The sequence below is a fragment of the Ambystoma mexicanum genome, chromosome 2p, assembly GCF_040938575.1.
Source record: "Ambystoma mexicanum isolate Mex_15411 chromosome 2p, UKY_AmexF1_1, whole genome shotgun sequence".
Classification (NCBI taxonomy): Eukaryota; Metazoa; Chordata; class Amphibia; order Caudata; family Ambystomatidae; genus Ambystoma; species Ambystoma mexicanum.
Window position 1 is genome coordinate 816,895,791 of NC_090923.1, and position 12,292 is coordinate 816,908,082.

General features: G+C 44.4%; 1 protein-coding gene across 1 annotated transcript in view; it reads right to left on the reverse strand.

Annotated features, from left to right (window-relative positions):
• The window catches only part of LOC138566823 (G-protein coupled receptor 4-like), a 404,006-nt gene that overhangs the window by 349,815 nt on the left and 41,899 nt on the right, over positions 1 to 12,292 (reverse strand). The window lies entirely within an intron of this gene.

A 12,292-nucleotide genomic window follows, 5' to 3' on the forward strand; every position in this document is an offset into this window, starting at 1 on the left:
TACTCCCCAGTGCCAGGTTTTCAATTGTATTTTTTTTTTTGTAGATTAACAGTCTCAAACACATTTGTAAGGTGTTGCCCGGCAAAGGCAACAGGAGGAGACCACTAGCCCCCACCCTAACAAGGTAAGTGGTGGGGAGAGGGGTCAGTCTATTTCACATGCCAGCGCTGCACCCGTCAGGTGCAGCCTGGTCAAGGTGGAGAGGCGAGCTGACAGCATGGCTCCAGTGAAGAGGAAGGCAGTGGAGAAACTTTACTGAAAATGTTGGGGGGGGGGGGGGGGGGGAGAATGACAACTGAAGGAAAGGGGCGGGGTGGAGGAAGAGTGGATGGTGGCTCTGAGGGATAACGCTAAACTACGACACCACAAGAGTCCATTGCCGACGCTCTGTTATAACTTGCATAAGACTGGTGCTGTATCTTTAAAATTTAACTCTAAAGACAAGCCAGTCTTCTGAAAGTTATAACACTGCATTGACAACAGTAAAAAATGCCAGTCTAGCCAATTAATAACACATACCATGCTTGCTTTATCAAGAGGCCCAGAATAAAGTCATGTCACAGTACAAAAGGGCTAGACTGGCTGCCCCAAAATGCCAGCCTGAGTCTAGCCATGTAATATTTCATATTTGCCTTCTCAATGCCCAGAAACAAATGCCACACTTGCCAAGCGCCTCTTGCTCACACATATACACACACACTAAAATTCATACCCATTCACCATGGACAGCATCAGGGCATTTCAACCTTTTCAATTAAGAGGTCTCGAGCCTTAGGGGTGACTCCCATCATCTGCCCCCATGTTGCCAGTCAGCACTCAGCATTATATTAATTTCTCTCTATTTTAGTTCTGGGTTTAAAATGTTCACTTTGCAGCGCTCGCCTTACAAACTGAGATTTCTCTTCCCACGGGATACACTGAAGTGTAATCACCTCTTTGCCTTCTAACACTGGTTCCTTCACATCAGCCACTTACTGTCAAAGAAGGGTTTAGAGCTCTTCAGTGGGCATTTAGCTGGCTGGCCGCATCGAGATAATTGTCGGCTATTAACTTTATCTTTATCACCATTGTAATGTGTGCCTCAGACTGTTTTTGCTCTAAGCAGGGGGCCCCCAACCATCATGTTGAAAATGGGCCCCCACGCATCTTCATTCCTGCCACCCACCTTGTGACACACCAACATAACATTCACAAAATTCATTCCACCCAGAACAAACAAACCGTGCATTATTTATCATTCATTCAGACACAAAAGTCAACACACATATGCTTGTACACACTCACCTACTCACACACACATGCACCCAGCATCTCCATTGCAATGCAGTGTGTGCCCACAACATTCATATATACATTACATACACAATAACACATGCAAACAGTGGCCCAACGGCCATTGAGCAGACCATGCTTTATCGTTCCCTCTGGAACAGCCTTCCTGCCTCCCTGAAACTTGAGGAGAACCATCTCCGGTTCTGGAAGCACCTCAAAACCTTCCTCTTTGCTTCTGCTTTCTCTCTCCCTCTCCCCTGCTAAATTCTTCACTGAAACTGCACTGAATCTGCAACTGGGCCACTCTCCACTTGCACTGCCTCCCTGGCATCCCCTGCACTGCGGGTCTGTCTCTGTATCCCTACAGCCCCCCCTCCTAGCACTTGTCTGCACTTACCTTGCACTTGCCACCAGCTGGCCCTATTTTATTTATTTTATTCTACTTACCTTGTACTGCACTTCCCCCTCCCCTTCCCCTTGCACTTTTTCCCTTCCCCTTACCCCTGCACTTGCGCGATCTAAATGACACCTGGCCTAGTAGGATCGTTGTCTGTCTTCCCCTTGTCCCCCCCCTCCCTGCCTCGTCGCGCCTTGAAACACTTGTGTATAGGCGCGTTACAAATGCCATATCATATCATATCACCCCCTGGCCCTGACAACCAAAATATTGGGCTTCGTTGACTTGACCTGGCTGAACTACAATGCCATAGCAGGACAGGACCTGACAAACAGTGATTGGGGGGAGGGGTGCACTTTTAACAAAGGCCAGGCAATTAGTAACAATTTAGCGCATTTCATTGTTAGCACCTGAATTAGTATGCATACATGTTTAGGCAATTGAAATCATGATGAGTGACTTGGTACTTTCATGTCAGGGGAGTGATCAGGACATGGGAGACAGCAGGCAGCTCATTCTCAAAGATCTTAAGTAAGTGTGGTTTCTGACACAGTCAACAACTTTTAACATTTAAGCTGACTTGAATAGTCCCATTAGAATATGCAGATTCACCCAAAAAGTTTGCCCATCTCCCGGCCACTCCTGCAGTCTCTAAAAGTTAGCCCCTCACTACAGGGTTACCCCGCAGTCAGGGCCAGACCTAGGATTTGCAAGGCCCTGGGCGGCAAATGATGTGTGGGTCCCCTCGTAGAAAAGGATGTAAAAAATGGTCATTAATATCGTAGGGATCAGATAAACTGACGCTCAAGAATTTGAACTGTTAATATTACAGTTGTAGCAATATCAGGAGTGAGGCTTATTTTGGAGTAGCTGTCTGAGTGAGCTGAATCATTTGTAGAGAACGGGTCCTCAAAAGAAAATACTGTGACGAGGAAGAGCAGGGCAAAGAGTAATGAAGATCACTGGTAAGTAATCCAAACATACCTAAGGTGACTGCACATTCCAAGGATGTAAGGGCAGGGATTGGTCCTGGGCCAGACAGGGCAAAGTGCTTTTGCTGCAGGATAGTGCCTATTTACCCGAAAATTAAAGTAGTCGGGAGTAAGCAATTCCGCAGTTCTTTAAATGTCATCAATAGGTGTCAAGTCCAGAAAAAAAGTATGGGGGTTCATTAATATACGCACAGGGACTGAACGTATGCTACAGTGAAATACGCACATTTAATTCAACTGGCCTTTCCTAATGGAAGAAAATTCAAAATAGAAATGAACATTGTCTATTACAAAATGAAACATCAGTACCCGGAGAAAAAAAACAGCTAGAGGAGATTTTCCTAGAACACTGCTGGCAAAGTATAAAAGGTGTGCACCTTTTAACCCACAAATCTATATTGAAATATTCTATGGAAAGCAAAATACCAATACAAAAGGTGGGCTTTGGGGTCACTTTCATGTGATTTTGTGGGTTCAAATCCTGGATGGCGAAAACTTGAGAAAACAACCTTTTTCGCGTGCTGGCCTCAAAAACACCCAAGGGGGATGGAGTCGGCACTGTGAAAAAAGTGAGCGGACGCAGTCAACCCCCATGTAATCTCAACTTGTTCCCTGAAAATCAACACAGGACCAGGGAGAACATCTTCAGTCCAGCAAGCTCTCTTGCCACATAATTGGACCTGGTAAATCATCACAACAATTATTGAAATATGTCAAACAATAAGAGTACAAATGTATTATTTTCACCCCATCTTGAAGACTACAAATACCAGAAAGTAATTCCACAAAATTATAAAGGATGGCTTGTCGGCTGTCTTTTAAGACTTAATCATAACAAAAGATAATGTGAAATGGTAACTTTTTGCATCTTTTGACAAAGGCATTCTCCCCCCCTCCCAAATAAAATGTATTTAACACACTAAATGCGAACATATGTATACTATTGATGAATACAATGAATTCCACCCAGTCCAGCACCCTGGCAGTGGCTGCTGACTTTGAGTCAGGCCATCAGACAGGGCCCCCCGGCCCTGCTCTGTCCCAGCCAAAAGATGTGGGGGACAATTTGGCATGCCACAAAAGTTGGGGGGACTTGTCCCCTCCTATAATTACGCCCATGGAGGAAGGGCTGAGCTGCAACCCATGGCAACATGGCTCTCAGTGCAATTAGTGCCACCCTGAAAGCGATACAGCGCTGGTAGCATGGCTCTCAGCGCAGCGTTCCGGTGATGAGGGAGCACCACGCTGAGAGCCATGCTGTCCGCGCAGTGAGCCTGGGAGAATCGTGTGGCGATCCCCCATTGGCTGATCTCTGGGCTATACACAATTTGAGATCCACACTGGCTCGTATAGACCAGAAATTAGCCAATGGGGGAGTGCCACATCACTCCCCCAGGACATGTTTGTTAAGGAGCAAGACAGTATGCTCAGAATATTGCTGTATTTGTGTTTTATATTTGATACAGTGCCAGTCACCCGACACCTGACGAAGAGTGGGAACTAGAGTGTTCTGCTTTTGGGCGTATACTGGAGTTGATATTTGACTAAAATGATCAAATAAAGCAGTAGACCAGTGTATAGCATAACACTCTGGAAGATATTCATGGTCGGTGTGGAAGGGAAGGGAACGGAAGGGACAAGGGAAGAGAAGGGCAGATGAGAAAGGTGAAAAGTAAAGGCAAAGAGAACGATGGAAAAGGATGTGGGGAAACAAGTTCATGGAGGTTCAGAGCTCATGAGGAATGAAACCCCCATAAAAGGAGGAAAAAGAAAAACATGAACTACTGCCAAAATAGAAATCAAATATTTTCTCGGGAATTCGCCCATAAGGGCAATTCAAATTTCTGCCATTCTACCAATGTTTTTAAAGGGATTTCCATGGCACCGACTGGCACGTAATTAAATAAATACTAAAAAAAAAATCTTAATGTAAAATAACATAGGGCACCTCTGGAATGAACCTTTTTATTTTCTTATTCACATTCTCCTTTTTTCCCCTTCAAGACTATGAGCCAGCCGAAGAGCCTTTACTGGATATGAAAATAATCATACTAATATGAGCTTCATTGTCCTTATTCTGTGAATAACATCATGCGGCTCCATGTGGTTTTAACAGCCATTTAATGACAATATTAGTTGCTGCAAAATTGAAGGACACTCACCGCAGGCCCCTCTTAACTCCAAAACCAACCCACCTCTCTTAAATCAATATACCCTTCCCCAAACCAAAGATCTTTTTTTTTTTAAAGTCTTTAAATATCCAGTGATTTTGACTGTTGGATATTCGACATTGAAATACAAGTGGTTGCATATTCAGCAGTAAAATCACTGGATACCCTTCGTCAGTGCTTCATTTCTGGGGGAGTTTGTCGGGGCTCAGCCCAAGCCCTTATTTCAGAGTCCCAGCACTTATTTTCTCAGACTCAATCTGATTAAGATGTGGTGTTTTGGAAACTTTATTATTTTAACTCTCTTTCAGTAGCTGTCACACAACAAGGGAAAAGAACCTGCACTGGGCGCAGCCTCTTCATCCTGGACCAGTTCATTGTTATTCGTGAACCTAATGACCCAGATGTGCAGAACAGTGCTAGTTTTCATAGATAACAATGAGTTGGGAGGTGACAGTGCTTGACCGGCAAGTTCAGCAGTTTAGGAATGATTTTTCCCGCATTTGGCAATTCATTTACCATAGGAGGAAAGCCTGTTTACTGTGGATAGATGGTCAACATGTTCCACTTGCCACCTCTTGAATCCAAGCAAAATGTCTACAATGACGATGTGTTTAAAGAATCACTCAAACATTTGCCTTAAACTAGTACGTTATGTTATTTTATACTGATTGCCATCAATAAATTGCACATCTGCCATGGGTAGTGGTGTTGTGGTGTGTGAGGGTTTAGGTGGGAATTTAAACATCTGTCTGATTACTTCCCCTGCCAAACATAAAATTCTGCATGCTGGCCGTGGCTGCCCCTGGAAATCCCTCAAAGGAAAGAGATATTTGCAAATATTCTCCCTGTTTATACGAGAACATTATGACAGATTGTGTTTATGGCATGTCATGTCACGTTTCATTAGGTCTTATTTGCAATGTCATCTCGCTTTGTAGGAAGGCCTCACACCATGTGCTTAAGGTGCCAGGCAACCTCTTCAAATGTCCCTTTAATGGCCTGTTGCTGCCTATGATATGATATGATATGTATAACGTGCTTAATACCAAGAGGTTTCTAAGCGCGGACCCAGGGATCGACCCTGTGCTGCGCCGTGTCGTCTTGCTTCCAAGGTGAGCATGTTGCCCCTGAGCTATCCTCCCCAGAGTGTTGACCTTTAGCAAGATGTTCATGCTGCCATCAATTAACAGGACAAGGTAATTACAGCCCAGGTTGAGAAAGCTGGATCATGCAGATTAGTCCGGTCTGAGTGTAAGTGGAGTCCTGCTTCACACACCACTGTACCCATCGTAATAAAGATTTGATCAGGCCTCAAGAACCGTCAAGAAGCCCGGACTGGTCACAGAGGATCATGGTTCAGAACCCTTGTTTAAAAGTGCCCATATTTCTTTCCGGCTCTCCTGAATATCGAATCCTACTGGTAATGCGATTAGGGGTCCGAAGGGAATAATTAAAAGGGGATTTGCCAGCCTGGTTTATTGGACTTGTTTCAGCATGCACCGGCTCACAATGTCACTCTGGGACTGTGTAAGGCATAAAGGCCTCCCCACTGTGAAGACAAAGATAGGGTTCAGTGTTCTTAAAAGTTTTGCACAAATGGTCACGCCTAGTTTTTATTAGGCTGCTGCAGTGGTAGTTTGGTGCAGCATACAAATGACGCACCATGAAAGGGAGGAAAACATTGATAATTTTCAAACGAGTTGCAAACATGGCAATTTCTCATTTTTTTACAGGCAGTCCCTCCTGAATGTTTTCAATAAAAGGGGCCTTAGGTGTCAGACTGCACAGATCACCATTTATCTTGCCTGAAAATCCATTGTGGAGCACTTTCACTTCTGCTGCACACCCATTCTTCCACTTTAGCTCACTGGCTGGGGAGCACCCAAGTACTGATGCCTGGGTGCACTGGACCTCACATTGTTTGCTTGCAACCTGTAAGATGCCCTCGCTCCCTGCCCGTCAGTCCTGTCAGGTGGCCTTATTGCTGCCTAAAGCGCCGTACAGGCAACAGCGAATGGCGTAGCCGTAAGGCAACAATCAAAGCACAGTAACAGAACAGACGGTGCTCCTGGTTTGTCCCACACCCGCCTCAACCTTTCACACAGTCTAATGAACTCTGCCTACACGGGTAGCCCCAGACTATATTTTCTCTCTATATATGGCAATGTATTAATGTGAATACTGAGGATTTTGTTCCACTCCGTGCAACAGTACAAGACTATATTTGTAGTCAATATAAAACATTTCAACTGCAATAACTTGTTCAACGGGCAACACTGTATGCAATGTAAAACATTTCTACTGCATTAGTTCAATGATACAAACAAGTGGGCATGAATGTATCTAAGACACATCTGACAAATATGCGTGCTATTCAGTGCACATGTGTTTGGCATGTCAAGTATTGCAGAGCCCTCAACTGTAGACAGTTTGCCTTGGGATTTTTAAATACACCTGTTCCCCTGTTGTAGATAAGTCGGGCACACACTGGAACAGGCTGAGTGATAGAGAATATATTGTTATTAGACACAAACGACAACTGAGATTTGGAGAGTGCGTCAAACAGCAAGTCCACATAGAGTTGCCACGACCACCAGCACAGATTACACAGAGGAGGCAGTTTATATAGGTAGGTTAATAATGTAAAGTCACATTGGCCCGATTCAAGGTGGGCACTACTAGACGGTTTACATAAAGGTAACGGTTAGTTGCAACAGCTAAGCCTTGCGGTTTCTTACCCTTTCGTAACATAGGGTTTGCATTACTTCAATGGAAAATAACATAAGAGTAATGGCATACCAAGTAAGTCAATGAGAAGAAGAGTGGGATGCGGCGTCAGGTTGCTCGGCCGTAGCAGAGTCTGCCAGGCCTGGTGTGTGTGCATTATGTTGAGAAGGGTATACAGGGTTGGGCCTAGTGAAAGTACATAACAGTATATGGATATTATGCCATAGCACCCCTTTAGCACTGTAGCCTACAGAATACACTCTGCCCACGAAAAGGTCGGTCCTGCGGTCACATCGTCACCGACGTATCAACCCGGTCTGCTCCTAAACACACTAGAGTGAATGGCTAGTGAAATGTCTTTAAACTAGTCTTCTCGGGTAGTATTTGAACATTTGTCTTAATTCCAAATATTGTTTGCATGCAATGTAATGCTCTTTTATTTTCATGTGTGTTCAGAGAGCAGTCTGCCGAACGGCGATTCACCCCATAGCGCTTCAAGGCCATAGCAAATGGTAGCAAGTGCTAAAAAACAAATCAAGTAACATAACCTAATACAAGAAATAATGTATTCTAAAAATCTAATTAAATTGCTTTTTCAAATTAATTTAACAATTCTATATGTGTTTTCACACTGTGTCCTTTGTGTGGGACCATTTGACAGTAGGTTGTATAGTTTTTCAGACTGTTTAATACACTCTGCCCCAGGGATAGAGGCCCAGCATCACGAACACGTTAATTTTGCAAACAGGAAATCAAAATAAAAGGGGAGACAGATCAGGAAGAAAGTAAATGTGTGTTGTAATCTTTTAAATGTTAACCTACTGTTTAAAGAAAAACAGTACTAGAGAAAACAGCGAATAAAGATGAAGAGTTTGGTGTGTGGGCTCAGTGCAGTGTAGTGTAGTGTAGTGTTATGGGGATCCACGTGTAGGGAATTGTGGGTGTGAGGAGTAGAACATGCATGCGTGTTATCAGGGGCATGTGTTTTGTCCCTGTGGTAGCCAGGAGTGATGTGGGTAGAGGCGCTACAGAGCGATAGGATAGTATTTGGATGAATGTGTTTGCATAGGATTGATATTGGGGGCACTGTTCTTGGGACATGGCCAAAGTCCATTCCATGGCACAGGCTAGAGAGGCAATAGACCTGGACATGGAAGATTGTAAGGGTAAGGGCTCTGTATCTAGGTATGGTGCTATTTGGGGGTTACCACAGATGGGTATATAAGACCAGGACTGCTACACTGTAGCTATAGGATGTGGCAGAAGGAGCTTTCCTGTGGGTAGCTGTAGGCTCTGGAACAGAGATATTTAGGAGTACTGAGTCTGGATTTGGCAGTAGTCAGGCGTATTCGGTATAGAGGCAGTACAGACCCCTCCCGCCACCGTCCATCTCCCCAGGGCTGATAATAGGGTGCCAGCGCGAGGCCGGGGGGTGTACCGGGAACCATGGAGAATCCAGGGGGGGGCAGGCCATCTCCCATGATAATAGCCTTCTATTCTCTATAGCCATCCCCTCAGGTCAGCAGGCCGTTACCAAAAAAACACAGCATAGCACAGCAGCCATTATCGCCATAAATGCAACCCACTGGGTGCAGCAGCCAACGCGAATGCTCGTAACGTGGGCCTTATTGACCATTGAAAGCCTGCATTTAGAGAATTCTGAGATCTGCTTGCATCCTGTGGAACCTGGATTGGGCCTGCGAGCCAAATACCTGGGTACTAATGCAGTTTAACCAAATATATTAATGATGCCCAGTTGTCCTTCTCCCTTGACGGCCCCAGTAGCTGTTAATCCCCTTTCAATGGCGCCAATAGCTCTGTACGAATTCTGAAATTGGACTGCCAGTATCCAGGTGCGGCGAGGGATAAGTCAATGTAAACGGTTCTTTGGGAGAAAACACGCATTTGAAATCAAACCAAACGACTGTCAAGACATTGAAATAGCCACATGGGACAAGAGAGTGAGCTATCTGGCCCTCAGGAAGAACACCCTAGCCCTAGCGGGGGTGCCTGTCCCTAGATGGTGGATGATGCAACGCCTATCTAAAAGGGATAGGTAAAAAGACTGTCTCCAACTCTATTCAATGTGTACATAGGGGTGAGTGTAACTAACACTCAGCAAAGACAGCAGTCTGGCAACAACCACCTGAAAAAGATTTCTCTGCGAGTTGTGAGATTAGATCTCGTAGAGAAAAAGTCATTTGAATTGATTTCAAATACATGTTTTCTCCCAAAGAACCGCTTACGTTGTGTACCAGTACTGTTATTTAACGGTTAGGGAAGGCAGTTGCCCTTCCAGCTTTTGAGCCCAATAAGCCCTGTTGTTATTTTGAGGGACAAGTCAACCCACCCTAAGGTAACATTGCAGTTGATAAGAAGATAAAAATACCTGCGATTTTATGTGTGGATTCCATTGGCAATACGAACTTTGTGGGCTGGCTGTCCCGCCGGCAACCACGCCAACACACCTGCCCTTTACTTGAGCAGGGGGGGGGGGCTTTAATCAGCTCGCCTGCAGGTTCCTAGTGCCTAAGGAATGGCTCTATGATGGAAAATGAAGAGTGAGAAAGTCACTATTGTGAAAAAGGGAAATAGTGTTCAAAGAAATTATTTGAAAACATGAATAGGTTACCGAAAGTACAGTTAGAAATAAATAATAATTTAACTTGTATTCAATAATTAAGTGAATTGACTAAAAGAAGATGGGACCTAACAAATGAGAGCTAGTGGGAAGAAGAGGAGGATATATTCTTAAAGAGTGTGAAGAATGTTTTTTTAAACAATCATGTAATTTCCATTTTGTTTTTTTGAAGTAGGGGTACTGAAAAGTAAAGGGGAGCCGAAGTATTACATTTTCAGACCGGTTGGTGTATTAGGTGATAAAATGTCTTTGCTTTGTTTACTAAATGTCACAGGGCCTCATTACACGGATGGCGGTGAACCATTGCGCTATTAGCGCCCTGGTTCATGCCGGTAAAATACCGGCACCGCCTTGGTGGAAAGGGGAATTACCGCCCTATTCCAAGGTTGGCGGGGCGGTAATTCCCCCTTCCACCATTGCCCTTCCGCATTCCCATTTTTGCCCCATAGGGCTCTATGGGAATGGGGAAGGCACTAATTATGGTACCGCAAATTGCGATACCGTAATTAGCTACTTGGTCCCTTTGCGGGTTGGTTTTTAACACCTGCAAAAAGCAGGCGTTAAATTCCCCAACCCGCAAAGGGTCCTCGTAGTAAGGCGGTAAGGATTTACCGGTACCGGTAAAATACCGGTAAACCCTTACCGCCATCCGTGTAATGAGGCCCACGGTCTCTGGCAGTCGGCGGATCACCAGGTGCCAGGACCTGGCAAGAAAAGCAGAAATGCATAAACGGAAGAACCAGAAATCAAGCGGTTTCCAGCTGTGCCCCAAAACTATGGAACTTCCTACCCACCAACATCAGACTCACTCCCACCCTCAGACAAATCAGAAAAGAAATCGGGACCCTCGCCGTGGCCAAGTCTTTACTACACTCCTGCCCATACATGTAAAATGCCATAAACCACTGCAACCCACCCACAGAAATCAGAAATCTCCCCTCCAAGGACCACCTTCTTCACATCCAGTAAGGTATACCCGCCAATCCCACTCAGCCCCATACGCCTCGGACCACCCATATAGCTCATCCCGTTATCCCTTTAACGCACTGTTAGATGTTCCTCGCTAATTGTACATGTAAACTGTTCCCTGCTCATCTAAATGGTGTGCCTGAAATAAATGCTGTGTTTCAAGGACTGTTCCCCTGGCAACCATTTAATGTATACATGTATCCCCTATAGGTGTACATGTTTCTGTTGCTGCCTGAAGCAGGGCTTGCACTTAATAAATAACCAAAATAAAATAAACTACAATGCATTTTTGGAAATCGAAGAATAAGAATTAAGGGTATAGAGGGAGGAATTGGATGGGATACTATGGCGCAAAATGTGTAGTAGAGCCTTTAAGGTTTTGATTGCTTGCCAATATAAGCACCACGCTATTAAATTATTGCACCGCTGGCAGTCTGGCCCTGTGCATCTTTCTAAGATGTTTGCTGGGGTGAGTCCACTCTGTTAGCGTGACTGTGGTGTGTGGGTGGATTATTGCCACATGTGGTGGGGGTGTAATAAGGTTCAGGTTTATTGATAGTGTGAAGGCATCATGAAATAGACATGAGAGATTGGCTCTCAAAGGCTTTATTAACTTAAAAGGCAGGGTGGGGTAAAGCCAACCTTTCCCTATGCTAGGGTGGGATTTCCCCAACTAAGGAAAACGAAGGATAATCTGTGTCAGGAAGTCAGAATCAAATATTAGTGTTCAAAACCTATACTTGCCCTCACAACTAATTGTATACAATGGGCCCCATTATAACAATGCCGGTCCTGTAACAACGGTGCTTTTATGCCTACCACCAGGACTGTTGTTACCGGACCAGCACGGTGTGCAGTCAAAATATCGAAAAAAAGGTCGAAAGACAAAAATGTCGAAAAATAAATGTCGAAAAAAAAAAAAGTCGAATTCCTCCTTTTTTAATTATATAATTATTTTGGGGTCCGGGAATAAAAAAAATGGGTAAAACAAATAAGAAAATAAAAAAGGGAGCTTGGGGGAAACCCCCCATTTCGAAAAAAAAACGTCAAAAAAAAATTCAACTTTTTTTCGACCTTTTTTTTCGACATTTTGACATTCAACCTTTTTGTTTTCTATTATATC